This window comes from Mirounga angustirostris, unplaced genomic scaffold, assembly GCF_029215605.1.
Source record: "Mirounga angustirostris isolate CCGP_5_RB_7025 unplaced genomic scaffold, mMirAng1.0.hap1 SCAF_1, whole genome shotgun sequence".
NCBI lineage: Eukaryota > Metazoa > Chordata > Mammalia > Carnivora > Phocidae > Mirounga > Mirounga angustirostris.
Genome location: NW_026991709.1, coordinates 92,227,464 through 92,255,144, shown reverse-complemented (window position 1 = coordinate 92,255,144; position 27,681 = coordinate 92,227,464). Strand labels below are relative to the sequence as shown.

The window sequence follows — 27,681 nt, the reverse complement described above, 5'->3', positions numbered from 1 at the left end:
TAGCACATTATTAAGCCATTGAGTTAGCCATTATTGGTCTCATTCTTGGGAGTTTGTGGTTTCTTTTCTGGACTCTATCCTGTGTTAGTTTTCATTTTAGAGAAGATTGCTACCTGGTCTAGTATTGCACAACTAGTGGATAAAATCACCCTGGGGGGGGAGGGGCACCTGGGTGGCTCAGTTGGTTAAGCCGCTGCCCTCCGATTGGGTCATGATCCCAAGGTCCTGGGATCGAGCCCCACGTTGGGCTTCCTGCTCCGCCAAGAGCGGGCTTCTCCCTCTCCCTCTGCCTGCTGCTCTGCCTACCCGTGCTCTCCTTCTATCTCTCTGTTAAATAAATAAATAAAATCCTCAAAAAACCCCCCCAAATCACCCTGGGGTTAAAATGCAATTTACTCACCTGGCTAGTTAGATAGTTCTTCTTATCAATATAAATAGATGCATTGCCAAAATACAGGAACAAGCAAACAAAAACCTCCTGGGAATGGTGAGGAAAGCCCTTGGCCCCTAAAGATTTAAAACAAACAAACAAAGCATTCTGAAGTATGTGAATTAAAAAAAATAATTGACTCTATTATCTCTTAACCACATCCTTTTTAAGTTGTCTTCTAATCAATCAAAATCCTTGTGATCTTTCCATATTCAGATATTAATTTTGTATCATCACTCACTACTACATAGAAATTCATGGGAACTCCCTAGTCCTACCCCCAGCTTCACAAGGTCTTGAATATTTGTGGTTTGCTTATTCCTTAATTTCCTCGGCAGCCAATGTTTTTATTTCCTGAAGGATCCCTCCTTCCAAAGCAAATTTTTCTAAGAGAAACCAACTTCCCCCTCTGATTCTGTGATTTTTTATTTTAAAGAATTTCCCCCCCCCCACTGAGCATCTTCCTGGAAGAGTCTTCAGACTTGTTCCTCAATAATTACTTTTTCTCCTTGATTCTCAATGGGAATTTCTCCTGAATTACTCTAATATATGTGGAATTTTAAAAAGTACTCTTCATACATGGAATTTTAAAAAGTCAAACTCTTAGAAACAGCAGAATGGTAGTTGCTGAACATTGGGGGGGGAATGGGAAGATGTTGGTCAAAGGCATACAAACTTTCAATTATAACATGAATAAGTTCTGAGGATCTAATGTACAGCATGGTGACTATAGTTAACAATATTGTATTGTATCCTCGAAATTTGCTAACTGGGTAGAAAAAAAAAGAAGATAACTATATAAGGTGGTGGATATGTTAACTAACCTTGTTGTGGACATCATTTCACTGTGGATTGATATATCAAATCATCACGTTGTACATCTTGAATTTATACAATATTATATGTCAACTATATCTCAATAAAGCTGGGGGAAAAAGAATATTTCACTATGGTTCCTAGGATAAAAGCTGTAAAAAATGTAAGACCTTTTTAGCTTTTGTTGTGAAATACCAAAGAAAATATAACTTCAACATCATACTTACTCATTCAAATACTTATTAACATCTTGGGTACCAGCATAGAGCCTATGATTATGGTAAGGTATGAGACTCTGCCCAGGGTTCAAGGAACACATCATCTATTGGGGACTCATGCTGTGTTCCAGGGAGAGTGGCCTCTCTCCCCAGTTCGGTGTATAGTTTTCCTCTCACTATGCTTCTGGACTCTACTCGAATATCACCTTCCTCAGAGAAGCCTTCCCTGATTCCCACTCATATACCCGCAACATTAGCTAATCAACATTTCACCCTATTTATTTCCTTCAAAGATTTGTATCACATTGTTATTGGAAAACAAATTGTTCATATATTTATTGTTCATTTTCTTCTGCTACAACGCAAATTCCATGAGAGCAGGATTTTTTCCTGGCTTATTTATGGGCACCTGTATCTCTAATATCGAAGAGTGGCTGGTAAGCACACTAAAACAGCATTGGAAAAGAGAATGAATGAATGAATGAATGAATGGAAGTTGGATGCATGAATGCAGCAATTAGCTCGTTGCAATCCAATATGATTATTGCCATAGTGGAGGAAAGATCTGGGTACCGCCTTGTATCTAACAATTGACGGGTGTGGTAAACAAGGATTACTCTCTAGAGGGCATGGAAACATGGACTTGGGAGAGGAGCCTGGTCTGGAACATCCTGTAGCTTAGTATGTCTGGACATAAAAGGAAGAGGGGAGAGGGGAAAGGCCTGAGGAAACAGAAAATGGGCAGAAAGCAGGGACCCACCTGGAAAGGGTTAGAGATTCTCAGGGGGGCATTTCAGCCTTTATCCAGGGAGCAGCGGGGGAGCGGATAGACCCTGAACACTGACAGGTGAAGGAGAGAGAGGGAATAGGAACAGATCTATTCTATAGAACACTCACCTCAGAAGCACTATGGAAAATGGGATGGGATGGAGGAGACCAATAAGTCAGCCTGGTGATTCAGGAGTTCAGGCAAGAAATGATGAGGAATGGAACTAAAGCCAGGGTTATGGAAACAGAGTAGAGGGGAGGGTGTAAAATCTGGGCCTAAAATCAGTTGCAGAGGGAGGACTCAAGTTCAATTCCTCAGGTAGCTACAGCTCCTCAGTGGAAGTTCTTCGTTTTCTATAAAGCAGTCCCAAGGCTGCTACTTGTTCTTTGGAGACTAGACTGAGGCTGAGAGAGCACCTTCCAGATCAACCTGATGGTTGAAAGGACAGCCTCAGGGGTCAGCCACTCCTGCTGGAGGCAGAAAACATGCACCAGACCTCTTTGTTTTGGCCCACAGGTCAGCTTCAGCCTGGCCGCTTATATTCTGATATATACGGTAGGGTAGGGTTTCTGAAGCTTCCATCTCCTCATTCATCAAAATTCCTTTTAGATAAGGGTGTCTATTCACTTCTACACTTATCTAACAAGTATTTGGTGAAAGCCTACTAAGTGCTGGGTTCCAGGAACAAAGCCCCCCACCCTCAAGCAATCCAGAATTTTATTTTTTTTAAGGTTTATTTATTTGAGAGAGAAGAGAGTGTATGCGTGGGGTGGGGGAGGGGGCAAAGGGAGAGGGAGAGAGAGAATCCCAAGCAGACTACCCACTGAGGGAGAGCTGGACCAACCACAGCAGGGACTTGATCTCAGGATCCTGAGATCATGACCCAAGCCGAAATCAAGAGTTGGCCTCTTAACCGGCTGAGCCACCCAGGTGCCCCAGCAATCCAGAATTTAGTGCAAGAGACAAAAAGACCATTCAAATGCCCTATGATAAGTACTGTAATAGACATCCTCACACAAAAAGCACAAAGCAGAGACCCCTTAAGTCAAAAATGAGTTTAGGAGTGGGGGTCTTAGATCAGCCAAAGATAAGAATCCTCAGAAAGAAAAACAACTTGTAACTAAAGGATGATAAATATTCATTAAAAAATAATGCAGGTATAAATAAACACAAGTGCATCAAAAACATCCACAGTTAATATGAATACGTGACATTTATTGAGTGCATGAGATGTGCCAGGAGCAATGGATTTCGTCTATGTTTTCCTCATTTCATTCTCATACCAACCTTATGAGGTAGTCACATACTCCTCAATTTGCAGGTGAGAAAGTCACGGTTCACAGAGGTTAAATATTTGGCCCCAGGTCACACAGGAGTAGAGCTGGGATTCACACTGGAGGAGTCTGAACCCAGAGTTCTTAGCAGGGATGTGGCCCTACCCTCCGCAGTTAGAGCCATCTGTCTACCCATTGGTCAGTCCTCCACAGTGTTTAAGAAACTTGCCCACCATCCCCTGTGGTACTTCCGGGGGAAGAATTCAATCCAGTTGGCTGAGCTCCAGTGCATCTGCTCTTTCACACAGCCATGTCTTCGGGCTGAACAGACAGCCTCCATGAAGAAAAAGAATGAGGAAATACACTAGTAGAAAATTCACTTTCCCCTCATTTTCTTTGTCTCAATTCTCTACAGGAGGAGCCAAGTACCGCCTCCTGCCTAAGTGCCTCTGTTCCACAGGGGACTTTGTCAGAGGTTACAAGGCCAGGGGCGGGAGAGGGTGGGCTGGCCCACACACTGCTCCACCATTTGCCTGAGGGTGCTGAGAAAGCTGGCAGTCTATGATGGGAAGTCATTCTCAAGGAACATTACCTACAGGTATGTTGTATTATGCTGTATTATGAGGACAAATACTTTTTTTTTTTTTCCAAAACAGTAATTGGGACCGTGCAGTTGCTATAGTGTTTATGAAAAACTGGAAGGTTAGCCAGAATTTATGTTGAGATTCTTCCATATTTGTACCTCAGCATCCCAAGAGTCGGCTCATGATGATAATAGAGGTCCATATTGTCATATTACCATTGATAGCTCCTTCCAATATAGCTGGAAGACCTAGGCCTTTCCCCACCTGAAGGAGGCCCCAAGTTATTTTTGTGGGAGTCTGGGATGCCTCTCTTGGGTATCCCTCTCAGGCCTCCAGAATTCAGAGTGACTCCTGCTCTCCTGAGGGAGAGCTGCTTTCATGCCCCTTCCTGCTGCTTCCCTCAAAGGTACAAATGAGCTGGGCCTTCTTTAAGTTTCCCTCTGCAAGGAGGCTGGCTCTTTCCATCAAAATTTGGAGATGCCTTTCTCCACACTTCTCCCTTACATCTTTCCAGCCAGGACTTGATCCAGCATTACTTGAATCATGAGTCTCGGGAAGCTACTTGGGAAGGCAAGGCCCTCAACAGCTGCTCCCAGCCCCTATTCTCCATGCTCAGATTGGAAAAAGGTCCCAGGATTCCTTCCCCATCCTTCTCCTCGCCTCCCTCCCAGGCATCTGCATAAAGGAGACTCTCTTGCCCTTATGCCTACAGAAGAGCCCAAAGTGAGGCCTTGTTCAAAGTCAGAACCCAGGTGGCCCATTCACCCCACCCAATCTAAACCCTCACCTTGGCCCAGAAGCTACCTTCTCTAAGGAATACAATCACCTAAAAATGATTGAGGAGATACTGGATTATCTATAGTAGGAGTAAGGCTGTCATGGGATGATAAAGAAACGTGAGATGACATCGATACTTAGATGAATCCAAGTGTCCGTGAATCATGGATTCATACAATCCATGAAGTACATGTATATATGGACTTCAGAAAATGGAGCCCAAGAAAGAAGATTTCTCATGTCTTTTTGGACGTTGGGAAGCCTGGGTAGCATAATGTAGAGAAGATGCCATAGCCTGCATAGTCACAGAGCCTGCACGATTGGTGGTGGGGGCCCAACAGGCAGAACAGAATGACATGAATCCATCAATGATTCTGCAACTGGAACAAGCCACTGGCCCTCTGAGCCTTACATTTGTTTTTTGGGCTTTTTTAAAGATTTTATTTGTTTGACAGAGGGAGAGACAGTGAGAGAGGGAACACAAGCAGGGGGAGTAGGAGAGGGAGAAGCAGGCTTCCCGCGGAGCAGGCAGCCTGATGCAGGGCTCGATCCCAGGACCCCGGGATCATGACCTGAGCCGAAGGCAGATGCTTAATGACTGAGCCACCCAGGCGCCCCAAGCCTTACATTTGTTTTTATACCCAACGCAGATAATTATACCATCCTGACTGGGTTGTTTGTGCTCAACATAATTATCTACACTTGTAAACCACAAGTGCCAAAAAATATTGGTTATTATAATATTGCTTGCAAGGAAGAACTAGAACAGAAGTTGAGTTAGGGGCAAGGGTGGGGAAAGGGGAAGGGACAGGCGGTTGAGGCAAGGGGAGTGGTCTCTAAAGACTATGGGACACAGTGTGGGTAGCTGGGGGGGGGGGGGGCGGGGGGACCAGTACAGGCCAGTGGAGGTACCTCAGGAGGGAGGAAGATGTCCCAGGAGACAGGAAGAGAAGACTGAAGGAGGCAAATGGGGCCAAAGACGCAGTGCAGAGGGAGGTTTTCTCAAGAGTCCTAGATGCTTTTCAAATGTTCCACTGCCATTCCCAGCTTGATGTCAGAGATCGTTCCTGCTTGGCATGCTGCATAAACCTGAGGTCAGGAGGCTTGGAAGCTGAAATACAAGCCAGGAAGTATGAATCGGTGCCACTCAGACTTCCCAGCTTACGACTTCATGAGGTGTGTGTGCATACCTGTCTCACACGGACAGACCTCAATCCCAAGTCTGAGCTACACAGAACCAACAAAGCAGAGGTTCCCCAGTTCACCTTTAACTGCCAAGCTCTTTTTCATATTGCTGAGGTAATATTCAAAATTTCCTTCGAAGGGTCAGTGTGATTCTGGCAAGAGGAGATGATCATTAAGCCTGGTAATGAGAACAAGTTGTTTTGGGGCGCCTGGGTGGCTCAGTTGGTTAAGTGTCTGCCTTTGGCTCAGGTCATGATCTCAGGGTCCTGGGATCAAGCCCTATGTTGGGCTCTGCACTCAGTAGGGAGTCTGCTTGTCTGACTCTCCTTCTGCCCCTCCCCACCGCTCACGCTCTCTCACTTTCTCTCTCATAAATAAAATATTAAAAAAAAAAAAGAAAACAAATTGTTTTGAAGGGATGGTTAAAATTATGTATGGCAGGAATTAAATATTCCAGGTAACATTTAATGAATCATAAGAGTGGTTTTTTAAGACTAATGCAATAAATGCTTCCCTTGAGACTTCTGGTTGAAGTACAGGGTTTCACCTCAGGAAACTTTTAAGTATAAAGTATTATAATTGTAGAGGTTGTGAGGGAGGGCATTTAAAATATGCAGACTGATTGGCACGCTCTCAAACCCCAGGTGCGACTCTGTCCCTAACTGATAAGGCGACAGTTGGTATCCAGATGCTTCCATTCAAGAAGTGGTTTTGCCCCCCAAAATGGGGGAAACCACTTTGACAGTCTTGGATTCCAGTCATGGTGGGGCAGCTCTAAGGAATTCCAGGCGAGCCCATTCTCACAGTCGGAAAGCAAACAATGCAGAGAATAAACTGTCTAATCTCAGTTCTTCCCATCCGCCTCACCTGGAGAGTAAACTACTTTGTGTTGTGTAAAAACAGTTCACAACCCTCTTAAGAAGTAGGAAGAAGGGGGCGCCTGGGTGGCTCAGTTGGTTAAGCGACTGCCTTCGGCTCAGGTCATGATCCTGGAGTCCCTGGATCGAGTCCTGCATCGGGCTCCCTGCTCGGAAGGGAGCCTGCTTCTCCCTCTGACCCTCCCCCCTCTCATGTGCTCTCGCTCTCTCATTCTCTCTGTCTCAAATAAATAAATAAAAAATCTTAAAAAAAAAAAAAAAAGAAGTAGGAAGAAGGAAGAGTGGGCAACAGGAACAAAGGATGCACCTGCTTGAAAATCACCCTTTCTCATTCATGCCTCAGGGGTCCCTGTGCTAGGAGCAAGAACTCAGGTTTTGATAGAAAAGAACTTTGGATGAAATTCTACAATGCCCCCCTACCCTAGGGTCAGTTAACATTGTAAGGAAACTTTAGGGTGAGTATAAAGGAAAGAAGCAATAATGGCTGAATCTCAGGCATCCAGAAATAGGCGGTCAGAGAAACTTTGGGATGATTTCCCTGGCTCCTTTCACACTGCAAGGAACTGCCTGACACACAGGACTGGCCTCTGTGCATATAAACGTATGTCCACTGTGTCGGGGGACGTTTGCTTTGGCTTCTCTTGGAGGCATCCATTTGTCCAGGGAGGTCTGGATGGCCAATGAAGGCATTGCCTTCCTTGCCATCTTAGCAGCTTTAAGAGGGTGAGTATTTTTCTTTGAGACCAAGGCTGGCACAGACAACTTCCTCGCTGAAATTTTCTGCCAGGCTGGGTTGCTTTTCTTGCATAATTCCACCCCTCCTTCCCCCACCAGCCTTTGGTCAAATTTCTGGAGACTTTGGCATATGTATGTGGGATTGTATCTATCCCTTCCTGATGTGGTGGATGCAAAGATATGCCTTCTCTTGGGTGAGATTTACAAGCATGTTTTCCTCCTTGACAGGAACAAAGAGCCACAAATATTTCCTAAGGGGAGAAAGAGGCTTCCAGATGCAAGGCTCCAAATGTGAGGATTGTTAGGGTTTTTTTTCCTTTTGGCATTTTTATAACTTTTTTTTTTTAAAGATTTATTTATTTATTTGAGAGAGTGAGAATGAGAGAGAGAGTACATGAGGGGGGGGAGGGTCAGAGGGAGAAGCAGGCTCGCTGCCGAGCAGGGAGCCCGATGCGGGACTCGATCCAGGGACTCCAGGATCATGACCCGAGCCGAAGGCAGGCGCTTAACCAACTGAGCCACCCAGGCGCCCCTTTTTGGCATTTTTAAAGTTTAATAATTACACTGGACATATTTACCCAGAAGAAGGTCCACAATTTTCATCCTAACAAGGACTTCATGAAAACCTCCAAGTCACAAATACATCTGCATCTCTGATTGTCTTCCTGAAGCAGAGACCACAGAGGCCTTGCATTTCAACCCAGACTAGAGACTGCAGAAGATAGGAGAAGGCCCCTTTTCCTCTCGTTTTCCTTAGCCATGGTAGCACAGACTGCAGAATAAGAAAAGGGAGGAAAAAACATTTCTAAACTCTTGAACTCTCAGCAAACTACTTCTAAATTGTCTCTAGTTAAAGGGCTACTGGGAAGAGAATTATAAATGCCAAGAAGACCTTTCAGCAAACTTTTACAACCCACGGCATAATTTTATATTTTTAAAACTAAACCATTCTAATTGGTAATATTTTCTATTTTAGAATAGTATTTTCCAGGGCTAAAGAAACCTTTAGTTTATATGACCTATAATATAAAAATGTTCTGTCACTATGATCAAAATAATTATGGGAGATACTTAGTTCACATGTGGAAAATCACTATCACCCACAATTTAAAAAAAGTTTTGAAGAAATAAGCTACTTATATTTAATTAAAAAAACATTTCTCTTTTAAGTGTTGGCAAAGAAAAAGACTAAGTCCTAAGAAATCTTTTTGGCTCTTTATCTTACATTGACTTATAAGCAATCGTGGAGACATTTAATGCAGGTAAATGGCTTTAGCCCATTTTTATTCTAACAGGGACAAAACTCAGGTGCATATGAATCAGATTCTGCTTTAGTGGGTCTGGGGCTAGAGCGATATTCTGCATCTCTAACAAGCTCCCAGGGATGGAGACACTGCTGGTCCATGGAGCACATTGCACAGAGAATGTAGGGGACAGTTCATCTTCCTTTCCCTCAGCCTCCAGTCGAGGGTGAGACAGTGGATACTGGAGTCACACAGCCCCAAGATGGTGGGAAAGGAACTGAACCCTCTAGAGGCATTTTTGACATGTTCTTACAGTGTGGTGAAAAGTAGTTTAATCTGAGCTATTTAAAAAATTGGTAAATCCCTCCTAAGTTCAAAGCCCTAAAATAGGTACTGTATAACATTACATAATACTATATAATTTAAAGATAATCTCTTTAGGGGCACCTGGGTGGCTCAGTCAGTTAAGCATCTGCCTTCAGCTCAGGTCATGATCCCAGGGTCCTGGGATGGAGCCCCGCATCAGGCTCCTTGCTCAGTGGGGAGCCTGCTTCTCCCTGTCCCTCTGCCCTCCCCCCTGCTTGTGCTCTCTCTGAAATAAATAAATAAAATCTTAAATAATAATAATAATCTCTTTAAATTTAACATCTGTGCTCTGATTATCACCTCTGTTACTGTTTCTCCTATGCACACACCTTTTATTTTGAAAATTTTCAAACTTGAAAAGTTGTAAACTAATATAACAACTTTAGTTTAGATTTATCAATCTTTTTTTTTTAAGATTTTATTTATTTATTTGACAGAGAGAGAGAGCACAAGCAGGGAGAGCGGCACACAGAGGAATAGGGAGAAACAGGCTCCCCGCTGAGCAGAGAGCCCGATGCTGGACTCAATCCCAGGACTCTGGGATCATGACCTGAGCCCAAGGCAGACTTAACTGACTGAGTCACCCAGGCACCCCTAGATTTGTTAATCTTGAACATAAATAAACATATCCATGTATACATACATAATATACATTATACATGTACATATATATACCATATATTTAGTTTATTTTCATGTTTGTGACCATATTTGTTTGAAAATAAATTGCAGGTCTTGGGGTGCCTGGCTGGCTCAGTCAGAGGAGCATGAGACTTGATCTTGGGGTCATGAGTTCAAGCCCCATGTTGGGTGTAAAGATTACTTAAAAATAAAATTTGGGGGTGCCTGGGTGGCTCAGTCGTTAAGCGTCTGCCTTCGGCTCAGGTCATGATCCCAGGGTCCTGGGATCGAGCCCTGCATAGGGCGCCCTGCTCAGCAGGAAGCCTGCTTCTCCCTCTCTCACTCCCCCTGCTTATGTTCCCTCTCTCGCTGTGTCTCTCTCTGTCAAAAAAATACATCTTTAAAATAAAATAAAATAAAATTTGGAAGGAAGAGCGAGCGAGCGGTAGAGCATGCAACTTGTGATCTAAGCATTATGAGTTCGAGCCCCACATTGCCCATAGAGATTACTAAAAAATAAATAAACTTAAAAAAAACACAACTAAAATATTCCTGCTTAAGCAGCTGCACTGCCTTCAGTTCTTCCCCAAGGCCAAAATCAGCTTGATTTAAAAAAAAAAAAAATCACAAAATCCAGTTTCCATCCCATAATGCAGAAACCATGTGCCACCTCCAAAACAGCCAGGTAGCCTAGCTACCTCTAGAAAGCTCTTTGCTGCATTTATATAAAGTTACCGCAGGTCGCTCTAATATTCTGCAGTGGTTGTCTCCTGGGTTCCACTGGTCAGAACTGGCATATGGTGCTAGAGCCTATACCTCAGAGTGGCTTTTAAAGGAACTTCCAGAAAAGAAGCACATTTCAAATAAAAGAAAAGCAACATTTTTCTTTCTTCTTATTTGTTTTTGTTGAAGAAAATCACACTGAGAACTAGTAGTGAATTAACACAAATGACAAAAATTTAGAAAAGCTTTTTCAGCATAGAAACATTTCAAGAGTAGAATAAAAAATATTTTACACATAAAAACCCATCTTGATGATGTAGAATTTGAAACTTCTAAGACTTAAAAGATAAAGCTGTTAGTCTACAATTTGGACTCCCATTGAGGCAAAAATAGACAAGAAGAGTTTGAAGAGGATCATAACCTTTTATATTAGATTTTTACATATGCTAGAGAAACACAACACTGAAATTCCAGCCACTGCCTTATTCATAAGAATGCACACTGAGATGTTATAATTCTGTCTCGATGATGTTTTCTTTTCAACTGACTTGATCAACACAGTAGTGTAGTGGTTTATAAATTTGGGATAAAGTAGGACAACATATCTGACTGCCTTAACAACAGCTACTTGGCTAAATGTTTTGTAGAAGGTATTGAGTTCCACTAAATGTAAAGCTGTGTTTTTATTTAATCATGGTCAAACCAGTCATCTAGTGCTAAGGCAGCTGTCATGGTCAGTTGTCCAGAACTCTAGCCCATATCTGTGAACACTAGACATGAACAATCTAGGACACTAGATCAATCATTTTCAGCTAATTGGCAGTAAGCAACTGTTCACGACCATACAAGTAGGCTATCTCTGAAGCAATATCATCAAGCTAGGAGCTGCAATCCATTAATGGTCATGAAATCAATTTAGTGGATTGCATTCAGCATTTTTTAGAAACTGAAATAGAATAAAAAATATTATTAACACAGTAATGTAAGCACGGTTTTGTGAAACTTAAGTTTCATCTCTATATACACTCATATATAAATCATTACATATGGATATATAAATATATAATTATATATAAACCTCTCTCTATATAATACACATATTCCATGGTTACTTTGGACAATGTATTTCTCATTGTATGTCACAGTCAAAATAATTTAAAAGCCACTGTTCCTAATGGTAGTGGGAGAAACCATAACTACCAAATCTTCTTTTACCAATGGAAAGCATTTTATTTTATTTTTTAAAAGATTTTATTTATTTATTTGAGAGAGAGAGAGAGAGAGCAAGAGAAAGCACAAGCAAGGGAGAGGGGCAGAGGAGATGGAGAAGCAGGCTCCCCACTGATCAGGACCCTGGGATCATGACCTGAGCCAAAGGCAGATGCTTAACCAACTGAGCCACCCACGTGTCCCTGTTGGAAAGCATTTTATTTTATTTTATTTTATTTTATTTTATTTTATTTTATTTTTTAAAGATTTTATTTATTTATTTGACAGAGAGAGACACAGCGAGAGAGGGAACACAAGCAGGGGGAGTGGGAGAGGGAGAAGCAGGCTCCTGGCTGAGCAGGGAGCCCGATGCGGGGCTCGATCCCAGGACCCTGGGATCATGACCTGAGCCGAAGGCAGACGCTTAACGACTGAGCCACCCAGGCGCCCCTGGAAAGCATTTTAAAGAAATACCAAACATTCTCTTTGTTCAGCCTTGGATTGTGTTCCAAACATGTTACTTTCCTCAACAGGTCATGAAAACCTCACAAGGAACATCTCTGTCTGCAAAACTATGATGTTAACATTCCTAAATGCACCATGTCTCAACACTTTTACTCCTAGAACACACAAGAGAAATGACATTCACATGAGTCTGAACCACACAACCCTTTGGCCATGTCTGGATTTCACAGCTGTGGCAGAGATAAGGTCTTGGTCATGTGATATTCCTTCAGCACTCTCTATAACTCCATTTCCTTCTCTCATTCAAAAAAGCAAAGGTAATAGAAATTAGTGATAGTGGCCGGGATACTTGAATCCACTCTGATACTTTAAAGAGAGAGAGAGTAAATCATTTGCAAACTTCATTTCTTATAACCCTTATTAATAACAAAGATTGGAGAGGCCTCCCCACCGTGTCATTGACACAGTGTAGTAGAGCATTGCTATAGAGAGCTGAGGGTATATTCATGTCTCTCTCTCTCTCTCTATTTTTCCACAACTGCTCACGGTTTTCCATACAACTGGCCAATTCAGTATCTTTTGCAGAGGACATCCAGGTACCAAACACAAAGGAGCATACTCAAGGAGTAGTGTCTAATTGCTGCCAGAACAGGGAATGGTCATGATTAAGAAAAGTTCATCAGTAAATGACTTTACCTCAGGTTCCTTCTTTTCTGGCTTAAGATCAGTTATGAAACATATTCATCTTCTTCCCTGTTTTTCCCTCTCTTTTGGTTTAGGGCTTTGGATAAAGAGCAGATCTGGGGTTGGAAGGTTTGGGGGTGATGGAAATGCAAAGAGCAGATCATAACAGGTGACAAACCCCTGTACTTTAGAAATCAAACTTCATCTGGATTTGATGGGAAATGGAAATTCAGGGAATTGAAAGAACTTGCCAAGTCATGAGGCTTCTTAGTGGCAAAGACAGGAAAAACATCCTGGCACTGAGATTCCTCAACAGTAGGCTTTCTCCAGGGGGTGGGTTAGGCCCCAGCCTGCTTGATTTATTAGCGGCTCTTTCAACTGATAATAGTTGAGCCTCTCAGAGTGAGGAGTGTCAGGCGTGGTGGCTACATTTGGGAAAGAGGTAACAAAGGGAAAAATTTGAGACACTAGAGAAGTGCCACCTAATTTATTAATTTAATCAACCCCAATTTAAGTCACAGGGGCACAGGATACAGAGATGGACAAGACCAAGCCCGCTCTCATAGAGTGTATACCATAGCACAGAAAAAGGTCATATATGCATTTAATTATGAACCAATCCTGGGAGGTTATAATGGTGGAATAAACCAGGGCCATATCTAAAGAGAAGCTGTGGTTAATTTTGCCTGGGCTTGAGCTGGTGTAGGGGGCTTGGGGGTATGTGTGGGTGTTAGGGGCTCATCCAGAAACCAGGTCAGCTGTGAAGAGAAGCAATTATGTCAGCAGTCACTTTGAGAGGCCAGGTAGTCTTGCGACGGAGTCTCAAACTTTAATGTGGGAATCTTACTAGAACGCAGATTGTCATTTAGTAGCCAGAGGGGTGAAGCCTGAGATTCTGCATTTCTAACTAGATCCAGATGGTTCCCTTGCTGCTTCTCCACAGACCACACTGTGAGGAGCAGAGGTTTAGGAAAGTGAGTAGGGATTTCACATTAGAGAGGAGAGAGTTTTCATCCCGGCCCTATCTCCCATAGTTGGTGATGTTGGGTAAATTCTTGAGACTCCCCTTCCTTATCTGTAAGGATGGCCATAATGTTATATACCTTGCCGCCTGTAAAGACTGAATGAGAATGTAAGCACAGTGCTCAAGACGAAGTAAAACTCAATTAAAATTAGTTCTTTTTCTATTGATTTTGAATTACACAATATAATTTGGCTCCAAAAAACAAGATTCACGGAGAAAGCCCTCTCAAATGAATCCATTCAAAGTCTCATAGCCCTTTTTCAAAGTAAATATCCCTGATATGTATTTGCTTTTACAGCAAATTAAGGCATTAAGATTTTCCCTGAGGCAATAACAAAACAATGGCCAAGTCAGATAAGAATGCAGGAAGTATTATGCCTAGTCCCATAACCTAACCACTAACCCACTCAACCTTGCCCTTAATGAAGTAACGTAATAAAATGGGTGAAACATGGGAAATTTTGGAACTTCCCTATATAGCCAAGGGAAAAGGCCCTGCAATCATGTGGTTTCATAAACCTAAACTTTCTTTAATGTGTTCGGAAATTAGATAATCTGGAATAAACAGTAACCACATTTGCAAAGGGTTTTCGTGTGTCTTTTTCTCACATATCAAGACATTGAACCTCAGAAAAACCGTGAGTCAGGAAGGTCAGATATTTTCACCTGTTTTACAAACGAGGAAACCGAGGCCCAGAGCGGCGAAGTGACTGCCTCACTGTACTGTAAATTTTTTTTTTGAAGATTTATTTATTTGAGAGAGTGGGCGTGCGCGTGCGCACGGGTGGGGGCGGGGCAGAGGGAAGAAGCCCAAGCAGACTCCCTGCTGAGCGTGGAGGCTGCTCAGTCCCAGGACCCATGAGATCAGGACCCCGGCGAAGCCAAGAGTCGGCAGGCACCCGTGTATTGTAAGTTCTTAAGGAACAGAAAGCCATGGCCCAGTATGGCTGACCTCCAAAGAATCTGTTTTGGTTTGCCAGGGGTGGGAGGTGAGCATAGGAGGGAGGTGGGAGTGAGAAGGTAGAGGTTTGTGTTGAGGGTGGGCAGCGGGGCAGCAAAGATTTCCTGAGAATGGGGTATGGCTTTGCCTTCTGGTCAACTGTGGCATTAAAGACTTAGTGCCTGTGTTCGCCGCTCCGTTTGTTGGGCTAGAGTTAAATCAATCACGTCGGAGGGGAAATGAAATCTCATATGAGATTTTAAAATGTTTTGGCACATTCACAGGGAGCTTTTTTGGGATTCACCCAATTTTTTTCTTGATTTCAATATGCCTTTTTTTGGCTTCAGTTTTTTTCCTGTGTTCTCTATTTTTTCTGATAAAATTCCAATTTGAGGAAGTTGGCAAATTATGAAAACACTTATATGAAATTCAGATTTCTTTCTTCCTGTATATATTTCAATATTTATTAATACCTGGGAAGCATAAAGTTATTTTAATGAAGAACATTTAAGTAATAGGATTAGCACTTTAAAGGTAGAATTGCTATTTTGTGCACGATGACAAGTCATTTTGATTCTTTTTTTCTTCACATGAAATTTGAGTGTCCTACTAAAATTGAAAAATGAAAAAAAAAAAAGTAATACTTTAAGAAAACTTTATAGCATAGACCACTAGGAGATAACGTAGTTTTTTGACATCCTGCTACTGAGCGATCTTTAGGTATTAACTTTTAGACTCAGTGATCATGGATGTTTATAAAAATAACACAAAGGGACAACAAGATTCATTGGACAAATACACTTGATAAATAATCACAGGGCACAGCTGAAACCGTGATAGAGAAGCTCCTGCCCTTAAGAAGTAGACATTCCAGTACTTTCTCAAATATTTCTGATCATGAAATAGTCTGTTCATAACTTTGGAGTTGAATATTTTATTGTATTTAAAAAATTGTAAATTAACAATTGACTATAACAGGCTAAATGTCTATCCTTCACTATGTATTAAAGAGTCTTGAAAGCAGGAACCATATCTCGGCCATCCTTTTATATTTCTGTAATGACCAGCAGAGTGCTTTGCTTATAGCGGGCACTCAGTATTAACACTTGTGCATTCAAGTTTTTGGATGGAATTATTTGGAGAATTTGATGAACTGACTGCATTAAGTGTCAGAATTTATTAGATAAACAGATATTTTTCATCCTAAATTCTCTGTTGCTTTTCAGGATCAAATATGAGACTGGGGTGAATAGCCAATCGATCTCTTTGAAAGCATATAAATAGTCCTCTTCTAGCTTTAAAGAGGTAAGAAAAAAGCTATTTGAACAATTTTCCCCCTATAATGACAGCTCTGGCCCTCATCATTGGTTCATGGTTGTTACAAAGAAATAAAACCTGGTCAAAATACATAGGTGCCTACAGGTCAGCACACGTCAAAGCTCAAAATCCCAAATAGGTTATAAGAGTCATCAGGTTGGATTTACATAAGCAATGACATTTAGGAATTCCCTACAATCACAAATATTACTCACTGGTAGAGTGAGTGCTTTAAATGAACTTGCCTATCTCAAGAGCATCAAATATCCAGATAATAGAAGGGCTTATACACTCCCTGATAAAGACAACTGTCTCTGTGGAAGCTTGTGATCCACTTCTAATCTAAATATGAAGCCTAATATTTGCTTCCATTATTTGTCTATTTCTTCCAAGCCCTATAAGGATCTGACAAATGATATGATTTCTTGAAGCAAGGATCATATTTTATAACAGTACTGACCCACAGACTTTCTTCTCTTTTATACTCAGCACATTTCCATCTATTTTGTCACCATTGCTCAAATAATTTAATAATTCAACTGGATTGTCTGGATCCCAATAAAATGTAACAAAACAAGCTTTCCTACCTTGCCAATTGTGCTGAGGACTGACCAGCTGTAACAATTTACATTTCCTATTTAGGAAAGAGCCATAGGTGGTGGCAATTGAATCTAAGACCATCCAACATATCTAAAGCATCAGATATAACCAGTGGTGTGCTGGTAAATGTTTAACAACCAACTCCCTGAAAAGAAAAGAAAATAACTGTGATTTATAGTGTTTGTTGATTTCATGGTACAAATACTCCCACCGTGGCCATTTTCAAGCTGACAATGTAAAGTCTCTGAACTCACTCTTGGGAAGAGATGCCACAGTAGGCTCTCGCGACTCGGTAGGAGCAGGCTCCATCACACTACTCAGTAAAAAAAGCACAAAATGGATCGTCTTTTCACAAAACCGCTAAAAAAGTTTTCCAAGGTCTGATCTAATGATTGACATTCAGAAGAAAGACATTCCAAGACGTGTCTCAATATATAAAGCCCTTACGGAATAATAGGGATGTCATTTCACCAACTCAGAAGTCTGCAAAGAGAGAAAGTTCAAGACCTCAGCTTTGGTAGCAGAGGTAAGTGTTATTATTTTTCTTTATCAAGATATTATCACCCAACGTTGTATGATTTTGATGGGTCAACCTTCATTAATCTTAAGAAGTAAAAAGTGTATTATTCATTGTTGTCAGGGAATAAGTATTTTACAGAAGTGGTTTTTTTTTAATAAGTAGAGTTTATCCCTCTAATCAAAAAATGTTTAAATGTTATTCTAATTGCATTGCATTAAAAATTTGAGAAAAGATAGCAATTCTCTGACTCCTTAGAAAATGTGTAATATAATGATGCCATCACATTCCTGGTTCTTCTTTTAGGACATTAAGAAAGACTCTAGACCGATCCGTAAAACACTGCAGTGCACTGAGGAGTATTTAAATAAATTGAGCTGCGGGGATCCCCCACTTACAGTTGTGTGCTTGAGTATTTAGGTTGGCTTTTTATATTTCTCCCCTCACTTCATCCTTTGTGCTTGCTGTGAGCTGGCACTTGCTGTCTGAGTGACGGCCTCTGGCTGTTTCACTGTCTCCTCCCCATTTCTAATTTGCTGCTTCCAACCTGCTGAGGGCTGGAAAACAAAGCAGCTAGCCCACCTTCTTTCGCCTTACGTATCAGATAGACTCGGAGAGAGGGCCTGGGGAGAGTTAAAGGGCAATGATTTTCATCCATCAATTCTGACAGCTAGTTTCCCACTGGAACTGAATCTCTACATTTCCTAAGACAAAGGGGAAAGGTACCAGTGTGGCTCTCGTCCTGTCCTGAACCATTGAAGCTGGGGCTGAGATCTATATTGTCCACAAATTCACTAAGATATTACTATTTTCTCTCATCTTACAACACCTTGAAATATTAAGAGTGTCTTTTTTCCTATCTCAGGACGTCTCAAAGAATAGACCCATCCCACTATTCAGAGTTGGATTCCCGACATGGAATCCGTCACCTCTGCCCCTTCCTATTCAGAGTTCTCGATTGCCTCTAACTTGTCATCTGTAGTCACACAGAGAAAGACAATGCTGCCTACAAGTTGGGATCTTTCTTCCCTAGCCGTCCTCCTCCCCCCACCATAGGTAAACCTTATATACAGGAATGTGCAGATCTTAAGTGTACAATTCAGTGAGCTTGGATCAAGGTATACATCCGTAAATCCATCATCCCAATCATGATATAAAACATTCTGTCACCCCAGAGAGTTGTCTCATGTCCCTTCCAATCAATTCCTACCCCTTATAGGCAGTCCTTGTCTGATTGCCTGTTTCTGAGTTTTGTCTCTAACTTCTTTGGCTCAACGTAGAGCTTTGGGGATTTAGCCATCTTGCTGTACGTATTAGTGGTTCATTCCTTTTTGCTGCTGAGTACCACTCCAGTGTATATGTACACCCACAATTTGGACACCTGTACTCCTGGTGATGGACACCTGGGTTGTTCCTAGTTTGGAACTATTACAAAGAATGCTGCTGTAAATATTCTTGGATTAGTCTCTGTGTGAACATATTTTTTTCATTTCTTTTGGGCAAGTACCTAGTAATGAAACTGCTGGGTCATAGGGTAGGTGTATATATTTTTTTCTCAACATTTTTTAATGAAAAATTTCAAATATACAGAAAAAGTGGAAAGAGCTGTACAATGGACAACCATTTCCGAGTACCTAACCCCTAAATCCTACAAGTAGCATTTTGCTAATTTGCTTTATCCCATATCACATATCTGTTCCTCTATTCACCCATCTATTCATCATATTTTCTGATGCATTTCAAAGTCAGTTGCAGACTTCAGTCTACTTCAAACACTTCAGCATGTATCTCACTGACTAGAGTTCAGTATTCGTTTATAGATTTTTTAGATATAATTTATATACAGTGACATGCACCAATCTTAAGTGTGCTTTAGATGAATCCAGGCAAATATAACCCAAACTCTCACCAAGATACAGAACATTCCTGTCATGCCAGAAAGTTCCCCCAAGAGAGTTCCCTCTTCCCACTTAATCCCCACTTTCGTTCACCATATGCAACCACTGATTTTTTATCATATGTTAGTTTTGCCTCTTCTAGAACTTTATATAAATGGAATCCTCTCATGTGTACTCTTTGGAGTAAGGCTTCTTTGACTCAGCATAATGGCTTTATATTGCATATATAAGGAGTTGTTCCATTTTTTTTTTTGGCCGAGTGGTATTCCTTTGAATGGATATACCACACACTTGTTTAGCCATTCTTCTGTTTATGGACACCTGGGCTGTTTTCACTTCGAGGCTATTATGAATGAAGCTGTTATAAATATTCTTTTTTTTTTATTTAAGTAATCTCTACACCCAACATGGGGCTTGAACCCATGACCCTGAGACCAAGAGTCACATGCTGTTCCGACTGAGCCAGCCAGGTGCCTCCCCCCTTTTATTTTCTGTTATAAATATTCCTATACAGATCTTTTTGTTTTCATTTCTCTTAGGTAAATATCTAGGAATAGAATTATTAGGTCAGAGAGTAGGCATACACTTAGTTTTACAATTGTGGGACTGTATTTAAAGTGGTCACTCCATTTTACATGCCTACCAGCATGTATGAGAGTCCCAATTGCTCCAGATCCTCACCAACACTTGGTAAAGTCAGTCTTGTAAAATTTAGCTATTCTAATGGGTGTGAAATGATATATTATTTGTGGGGTGGTTTTTTTTTTAGATTTATTTATTTATTTATTTGACAGAGAGAGAATGAGAGAGAGCAAGCAAAGGGAGGGGGGAGGGTCAGAGGGAGAAGCAGACTCCCTGCCGAGCAGGGAGCCTGATGCGGGACTCGATCCAGGGACTCCAGGATCATGACCTGAGCCGAAGGCAGTCGCTTAACCAACTGAGCCACCCAGGCGCCCCTATTATTTGTGGTTTTTATTTACATGTTCTTGATGACTGATGATATTGGCTATGTTTCCATGGCCATTTTGGCCATCTGTACATCTTCCTTTGTGAAGTGGTTGCCCATTTTAAAAATTGAGTTTATTTTTATTGTTGGATTGTATCAGTTCTTTATATATTCTGTGAGACATACATTTGTAAATATCTTCTCCTAGTCTGTGACTTGCTTTTTTATTTTTATTTATTTATTTTTAAAGGTTTTATTTATTTGACAGAGAGAAAGACAGCCAGAGAGGGAACACAAGCAGGGGGAGTGGGAGAGGGAGAGGGAGAAGCAGGCTTCCCACGGAGCAGGGAGCCCGATGCGGGGCTCGATCCCAGGACCCTGGGATCATGACCTGAGCCGAAGGCAGACGCTTAACGACTGAGCCACCCAGGCGCCCTGCTTTTTTATTTTTTAACAGTATCTTTTGATGAGCCGTTTTCATTTTGATGAAGTCCAATTTATTACTTTTTTATGGGTAACACTTTCTGTCTTGTATTTAAGAAAACTTTGCCGGTTCCAAGGTTGCAAAAATTCCTCTGTTCTCCTCTGGAAGCATTACAGTTTCAGTTTTTATATTTAGCATGGTGATTTTAAAAGCCTTTTCTGAAGTCCAGAAAACACTACTGATACATGTATTGGTAAGTCGAACTGTTGAACGAATGCTTCCTGGTTTGTGAGCTGACCGGGACGGGAGTCCACAGCGACAGTGCCCAGAGCGACAGGAAATACACTGCAGTGCAGGATTGTTTCAGGCACAGTGCCCCAACAGGGGTTGTGTGGCTTGTTTGCCTACTTTGAGTAGCAGAATCTTCTCTTTTTTTTTTCATTTTTTCTTAGGATTTTATTTATTTGAGAGAGAGAGAGAAAGAGCACAAGCAGGGGGAGGGGCAGAGGGCAAGGGGGAAGCAGACTCCCCGCGGAGCAGGGAGCCCAATGTGGGACTCCATCCAGGACCCTGAGCCGAAGGCAGGCGCTTAACGACTGAGCCACCCAGGCGCCCCGAGTAGCAGAATCTTGATTAAAATTGTCCAAGACTCCTGGATCAGCTGTGTATTCTTGACAATATAATCTTAACATTTGGAACCTTATGAAGTTTTATTAACTGAGAATGGTGCCAGTACACTACAGAACAAACTCCTCTGTGTGTGTGTGTGTGCGCGCGCGCGCGTGGGCACGCGTGTTCATAGTAAAGTACACACAGTATTTCTTCCACGAGGTCTCCAGCCTTCCTCACTGACAAAATGTGAAAGACCTTCCAAGAAGCTCAGGGACTTTTCTCTCTCCTTTGGGCAGCTTTGTTTCCTTTCCCATAATGCCAGTCCCACTGTCTGTTGCTCCTTCTCGCAGGATCATGCAGTTGGCTTCCTTGTGTTCAGACACTTAACACCGATTGCAGAGAAGGCTCTGGCTGTGTCTCTGCAGGCGCTCAAAGCTCAGGTTTTTCACTTTTTTTTTCTTTTTTGACTCTTCACCAACCTCTCTTCCATAACTCTAGGTAACTTCACATTAATCTTACAGAGCAAAAGGTGTTCCCTGTGCCTCCTGCATATTCCACCCAATTCCTGGGACCAGTTGTGGTTTTGGTCCCCAGAACAGCAGCTGCGTTCTTGAGCTCTTCTCTACGCTTTTGCTCATGGTCTTTAAACGACGGCAGCTAGAGGGTTACGTACCTCACTTTGGCCATTGATCGAAGACAGTTTCTAGATATTCGAGATTGAACAGGTTTGAGAGTTCTTGGACATTGATATTCCGAGTGTTAACTTTTAACACCCCTTTGATTCCAGTGGCTTTGCCCCTCATTGTGTTCCAGTTAATTCCCTGAGGACACAGCCTCCGTGACTAGTAGGATTTGCTTAAAATAAGATAAATATTTAATTAAAAATATATTCCCATCTTTTAAGAATTGGGGTTCCCATGATGCCAAATAATCAGGTGAACTAAAATTTTCACTTTTTAACGGTTGTTTCAGCTTCTTACCAACACAGCCCTTGTTGAGATGCTTACTACTTTAATTTATGCAACTGTTAGTAATTCTCACTCCACAACTGGTTTACTCTAAAAATATGAACATTTAATTATACCAAAGTCAGTAAATACGACCATTTTTTTGCATGAGAATTCTTGGGAAAACATTTTATCCATCTAAAATATCATTAATTTAAAAACTAATTAGACTAAATAAGATTTGGCAAGTTCCACCCTAAAGACAAATCGCTCATATTTTTCAATTTGTTCGTGCACATTACCATGGAGACAGCGAAGTCAAAACACACAAGCTAGTGCATTGTTCAGCTCTGCACTTCCTACTATAGATTTGATTAAGTAATTCTGGCCTACTCATTTTGAGAATTTGAGAACATAGCATTGTTTCTTTTGTAAAAACATGGTCAGCATTCAGACGTGATCAATAAGGCAAGAATTCGATCTTACTTGGAATCTTTGCTCCTTCTAATGTGATAAAATAAGTAAGAGGTAAATCACTTCCTTCAATTAGTTATTTTTGTGGTAAATGTAATGCCTCTGATTCATTCCTAAGAGCAGCGGGGCTTGATCTTGTAAAAAAAGAGGCTGAAAAAACTGCTTATTTGATGAGTGAGGCAGGTGTCCTTTCAGACTAACGCACCAAAAAAGGTGATTTGGAGGCTCATTTCCTTTGCAGATGCCTTGAATATTATTCTCCACCTTCCTCCCCTACATTATACTTGGAACAATAGGAAAATGCACCTCCTTTTCTTTTCTTTTTTTTTTTTAAAGATTTTTTATTTATTTATTTGACAGAGAGAGACACAGCGAGAGAGGGAACACAAGCAGGGGGAGTGGGAGAGGGAGAAGCAGGCTTCCCGCAGAGCAGGGAGCCTGATGTGGGACTCGATCCCAGGACCCTGGGATCATGACCTGAGCTGAAGGCAGTCGCTTAACCGACTGAGCCACCCAGGCGCCCTGCACCTCCTTTTCAATGAGGTGTGTTTGTGGTCTTGTAATTTTGCCTTTATGGGACCCATTTGTGATGGGCTTCTGCTCTCTCATGGTAACGTTGCTTCTGTCTCCCCTGGAGCTCACCTAGAAAATCAAGATGTTATTATCTCTATATTCTGTTTCTTTTGTCCTTAAGACTGTCAGAAGAGCCATTCCTAATGCTTGCCTGTAATCCATTTCATGAAGGATGTTCCCAGTGGCTTAGCAAAGGTAGGTTCTGCCCACGTGAGAGTCCCTTTTCTGGCACTTCATGAACAACAATGCCTTCGATTTGTTTTGTTTTCCTTTTTAAGAGAATTGTCTGAATCCCAGAGAATAGTCAGAGACCATCCATTCTGCCCTCTACCCATCACCAGGAACACAAAAGCAATCCTCTTGAGGGGATCTCTAGTTTCTTTGTATCCATACACTCCTGGGGAATTTCGAAGCTGACCACCAGTAGCAGTCTGGCTTCCTAGCCAGGGTTTTATTCAATGATGGTCAAGTCACTCAGGCAACTGAATAATTTCAGTCCTTTTCTAAAAATATTCCTGCTGCAACAAACAATGAAATGATTTCTTTTTTTTTTATTCATGAGAGACAGAGCAAGAGAGAAAGGCAGAGGGAGAAACAGGCTCCCAAGGAGCAGGGAGCCCGATGCGGGACTCGATCCCAGGACCCTGAGATCATGACCTGAGCCGAAGGCAGACGCTTAACCATCTGAGCCACCCAGGCGCCCCAATGAAATGATTTCATTGCGAGTACAGAGAAGCTTCACTCTTTAGGTTTTCCTATTTCACTCTATATGGAAAATATCTCAATAATCGTTCACTAATGAATGTCTTTCCAATAATTAAAACGTGAATATTTAATCCTATAATTACATTTCGTCCCAGTAGACAAATTATGGGTATAATTTCTCGACCAATTCATGGAGTACGAAAGAGCCTTCGCGATCTCAATCACGGAAACGACCTCTCTTTCCAGCACTGAACTCGGAGCATATGCCAGATGTCCGCGGCACGCATCTCAGCCATAGTTACTCTGTAAATGCCAGCGTCGAGAGTGAGCTCATGGGAAAGGAACTATCAGTTCGAATCGGCCCAGGAAATGGTCTGTTGGAGAGCTCGGAGCTGAAGCCGGCCTCCTTCCCCCATCCCCGCCCCAATCTTGCTGGTTTGGCGGTGGAGGTCGGGGGACTGACTGTTCCTCTGCCTCGGGAAGCCTCGGCCCTCCCCTCCAAGGAGAGCTGGGACAGATGGGCAGTGTATTTGACAAGGAACCCCTGCGCCCTTGCTTCAATGCCCTTCTCCTCTACTTTAAAAGCAGTACTGTATTTTTTAAGTGTTGGGACTGGCAGCTCTGCCGGTCGCTGGCTCCAGTGAACAATCCTCCATTCAAGCCAAGCAGCCCCAGCCCCGATCCAGGGGAAAGCTGTGATGAGGGACACAGAGGGAGGCCTCTCTGGCCTCCACCGTGCGGAGGGCGAGGGTTAGGTCAGGCGCCCCGAAGATTCCAGAGGGGGGATTTCAGTGGAGTTCTTATACAGCAGCTATTATGCCATTTCACAAGGAGGATTTACGAACTGGGGGAAAAAAAAAAAAGAAGAAGAAGAAGTTTACCTTAGTTGGCTTCCTTTTACTGGTGCCACCAGGATCTGAGCCTCCCCAAATCTCCTCCAAGCAGGAGGCCTGTCTCCCTCCCTCACTGGAGGCCTCTTCAACCAGGCCAGATTTTGTAGTACTAACATTTCTAAGTAAACAGCAGAATAAAATGTCCCTTTTAAAAGAGCCAATGCAGAGAGGAGGTGAGGGAGGGTTTGTGAGTTGCAGTAAGGCAAAGAAAGACAGAAGAGCAAAGAGAGGAGGAAGAAAGGTGAAGTATCTGCTAATGGGTTTAAGTCATTTTAGATGAATGGGGTCGGCTGAGTCTCCTAGGGGCCCATCCACTACCTGCCCATGATGGAAGTACCTTCCAGCAGCAGCAGCAACTTCCCAGCACACACAACTACACACACACACACACACACACATGCCCCCTTGTGCAGCCCCCATCGCTCAGCCTGAATCCTCAATGCGTTTCCCAGAGGTGCTATAGTAAAGTGCCAGAAATTGGGTGACTTAGAACAACGGAAATGTGTCGGCTCACAATTCTGGAGAATAGGAGTCCAAAATCAAGGCCTTTGGCAAGGCCAGGCTCTCTCTGACAGTTCCAGGGGAGAACCTTCCCTTGCTTCTAGCTTCTGGTGTTTGCCAAATATCAACCCCGCCACATAACCATCTTCCTCCCGTGAGTCCTCACCTCATCTTCCTTCTGTGTGTCTGTCTCTTCATCCGAATTTCTCCTTTTGATGAAGACACCAGTCATATTGGATTAGGGCCCACCCCTAATGGCTTCATTTTAATTTGATTAGCTCTGTAATAGCCCTGTTTTCAAATAAGGTCCCATTCTGGGGTACTAGGGATTAGGACTTCAACATATCTTTTTTAGGTGACACAATTCAACCCATAACAGGCCCACATTTGTGAAGCACCTCCCACTACTTTGTGCTTACCTCCTCAAAGGTTGCCCACAGTAGCAGGGTAGGGAAGAAGAACTTCCCATGCTGGGATGTAGAAATAAAGGCATCAGGGAGGAATAAACCTCTCATCTCTTGGGGACTCTTTGCACCAGGCCTGTATTGGGCACTTTCATAATCGCCTTGTGTCTGAACAACTGGATCACCCACTTCATTTTCACTTTGCCTTTTCTTCAACCCCTCCTTGAAGACTTTTGCCCCATAGGCGACTATGGATATGCCTTAGAAAATAACATCACCCCATGGGACACCTGGGTGGCTCAGTTGGTTAAGCGTCTGCCTTTGGCTCAGGTCATGATCTCAGAGCCACATCAGGCTCCTTACTCAGCAGGGAGTCTGCTTCTCCCTCTCCCTCTGCTGCTCCCCCTGCTTGTGCGCTCTCTGTCAAATAAATGAATAAAATCTTTAAAAAAGAATAAAAAAAATAAAATAATATTACCCTGGACAAATTCTTAATTTTGTAGATGAAGAAACTGAGGGTCAGAGAGGCCAAGTGATCTCTCCCAAGTTGCACAACTAGGTAGTGTCAGAGTAGGGCAAGAATCCAATTTGACTGACTCCCACTCCAGCAGTCGTGTTTCAATGTTTCAACGTCGCCTTCCTATTTGACTTGACATTATTTGCAGGGAGGAAATAAATTCAACCTTATTTTACTTCTACCCTTCTACAGAGATGAAATCCCAGGCAGAGTAGATGGGAGGGCCAGCAGACCCTCCCTGGGGTCATGCCACTTCTTAGTTGTGTGTCCCCAGGACAGGAGCAAATTCTCTATGACTAGAGTATAATATGTATGTCTTGCACCAAAATAACTCTGCCCTTACCAGGGCCTGTGTGGAAGATGGAAATTCAGAGAGAAATGGATACAGACCCTGCCTTGAAGGCGTTCATAGTCTTGTAGAAGATTCAGAAATGTAAGAAATTAATCAAGCTCTAATGGAATAAGTTGTCACAATAAAGATTTTACGTAAGTCTCGGGGGAGTTGGGCAATGGCTAACAGTCGTGTGGGTTCCATGGACAAGTTTGCCAGGCTCAGTCAGTAGAGCAGGTGGGTCCGGGAAGGTTTGTCCAGGTTTATGATGGCTGACTACATAGGGTCCTTGGGGCAAACAAGTCATGAGTGTCAAAAAAGGAGAAAGGAAACATAGGTTGGAACCAGTTTCTTGAGATTCTTCATGCAATACTAAATCATTTAGACTTTGTCTATGGGTAATCAAGGTCTGAAGTTGGTTTTAAAGCAGGGAAATGACAGGAATCAGATTTCTCCCTTTGGAAACAGGTGAGGCTGGGACCCAGGAACTGTTGGAAGCACCAGACCTCACCTCCCTCGACACCCAGCACTAGTCCAGGGCCTTCAAGCTGAAGTAACCAACATCGGGTGACACCCCCGAGCCCCACTTGGGCTCCAGATCACACACTAGGGCTTCCAAGAAAAGCAGAGATCGGTAGTATGCACTGAATACCCAGTTTACCTGTGGGAAAATCCAGCTTCAGTGCCACAGAGAAAGCCCCTGACAAGTTGTTAGGAAAGTGCTCCCAGGAGGGAGTCCCTGACATTTCAGAAATCCCTGTCCCCCTCTGTGTCCTTCTCCGTCTGTGTCGTTAATTTCCAGGCCGTCTCCATAGCAGAGTCCAAAGAGCACCGCGGCATGCGTGTGGGAGTGTGTATCTGGCCAGGCCTCTTGGAACCATAGGTATGTTTTTGAGTTTGATACCCAAGTAAACTCTGAGTGGTAGGCGCAGCCCCTTTCCTCAAAGGTTAAAAGCAATAAGACCGTCTTTGTGCCTTTGTGGTCTGACTTTTCACAGGCTATTAAGAAGGTTGGGGGGGGGGTTGGGTGGGGGAGAGCTTAATCCATATAATTTGCATGTTAATGTCCGGTCTAAAAAT

General features: G+C 42.5%; 1 long non-coding RNA gene across 2 annotated transcripts; it reads left to right on the top strand.

The window, feature by feature from the left end:
* Window positions 1-3,994: 3,994 nt before the first annotated feature.
* Window positions 3,995-27,387, top strand: LOC123863620 (uncharacterized). 2 transcript variants are annotated; one of them, XR_008505035.2, is made up of 6 exons: window positions 3,995-4,105; window positions 5,916-6,167; window positions 16,169-16,247; window positions 16,902-17,385; window positions 21,607-23,445; window positions 23,815-27,387. It is a non-coding gene; the product is annotated as an uncharacterized LOC123863620 (long non-coding RNA). The 2 variants fall into 2 exon arrangements; XR_008505036.2 differs by having other exon boundaries at window positions 23,372-23,445; window positions 23,815-27,385.
* The last annotated feature ends 294 nt before the right edge of the window (window positions 27,388-27,681 follow it).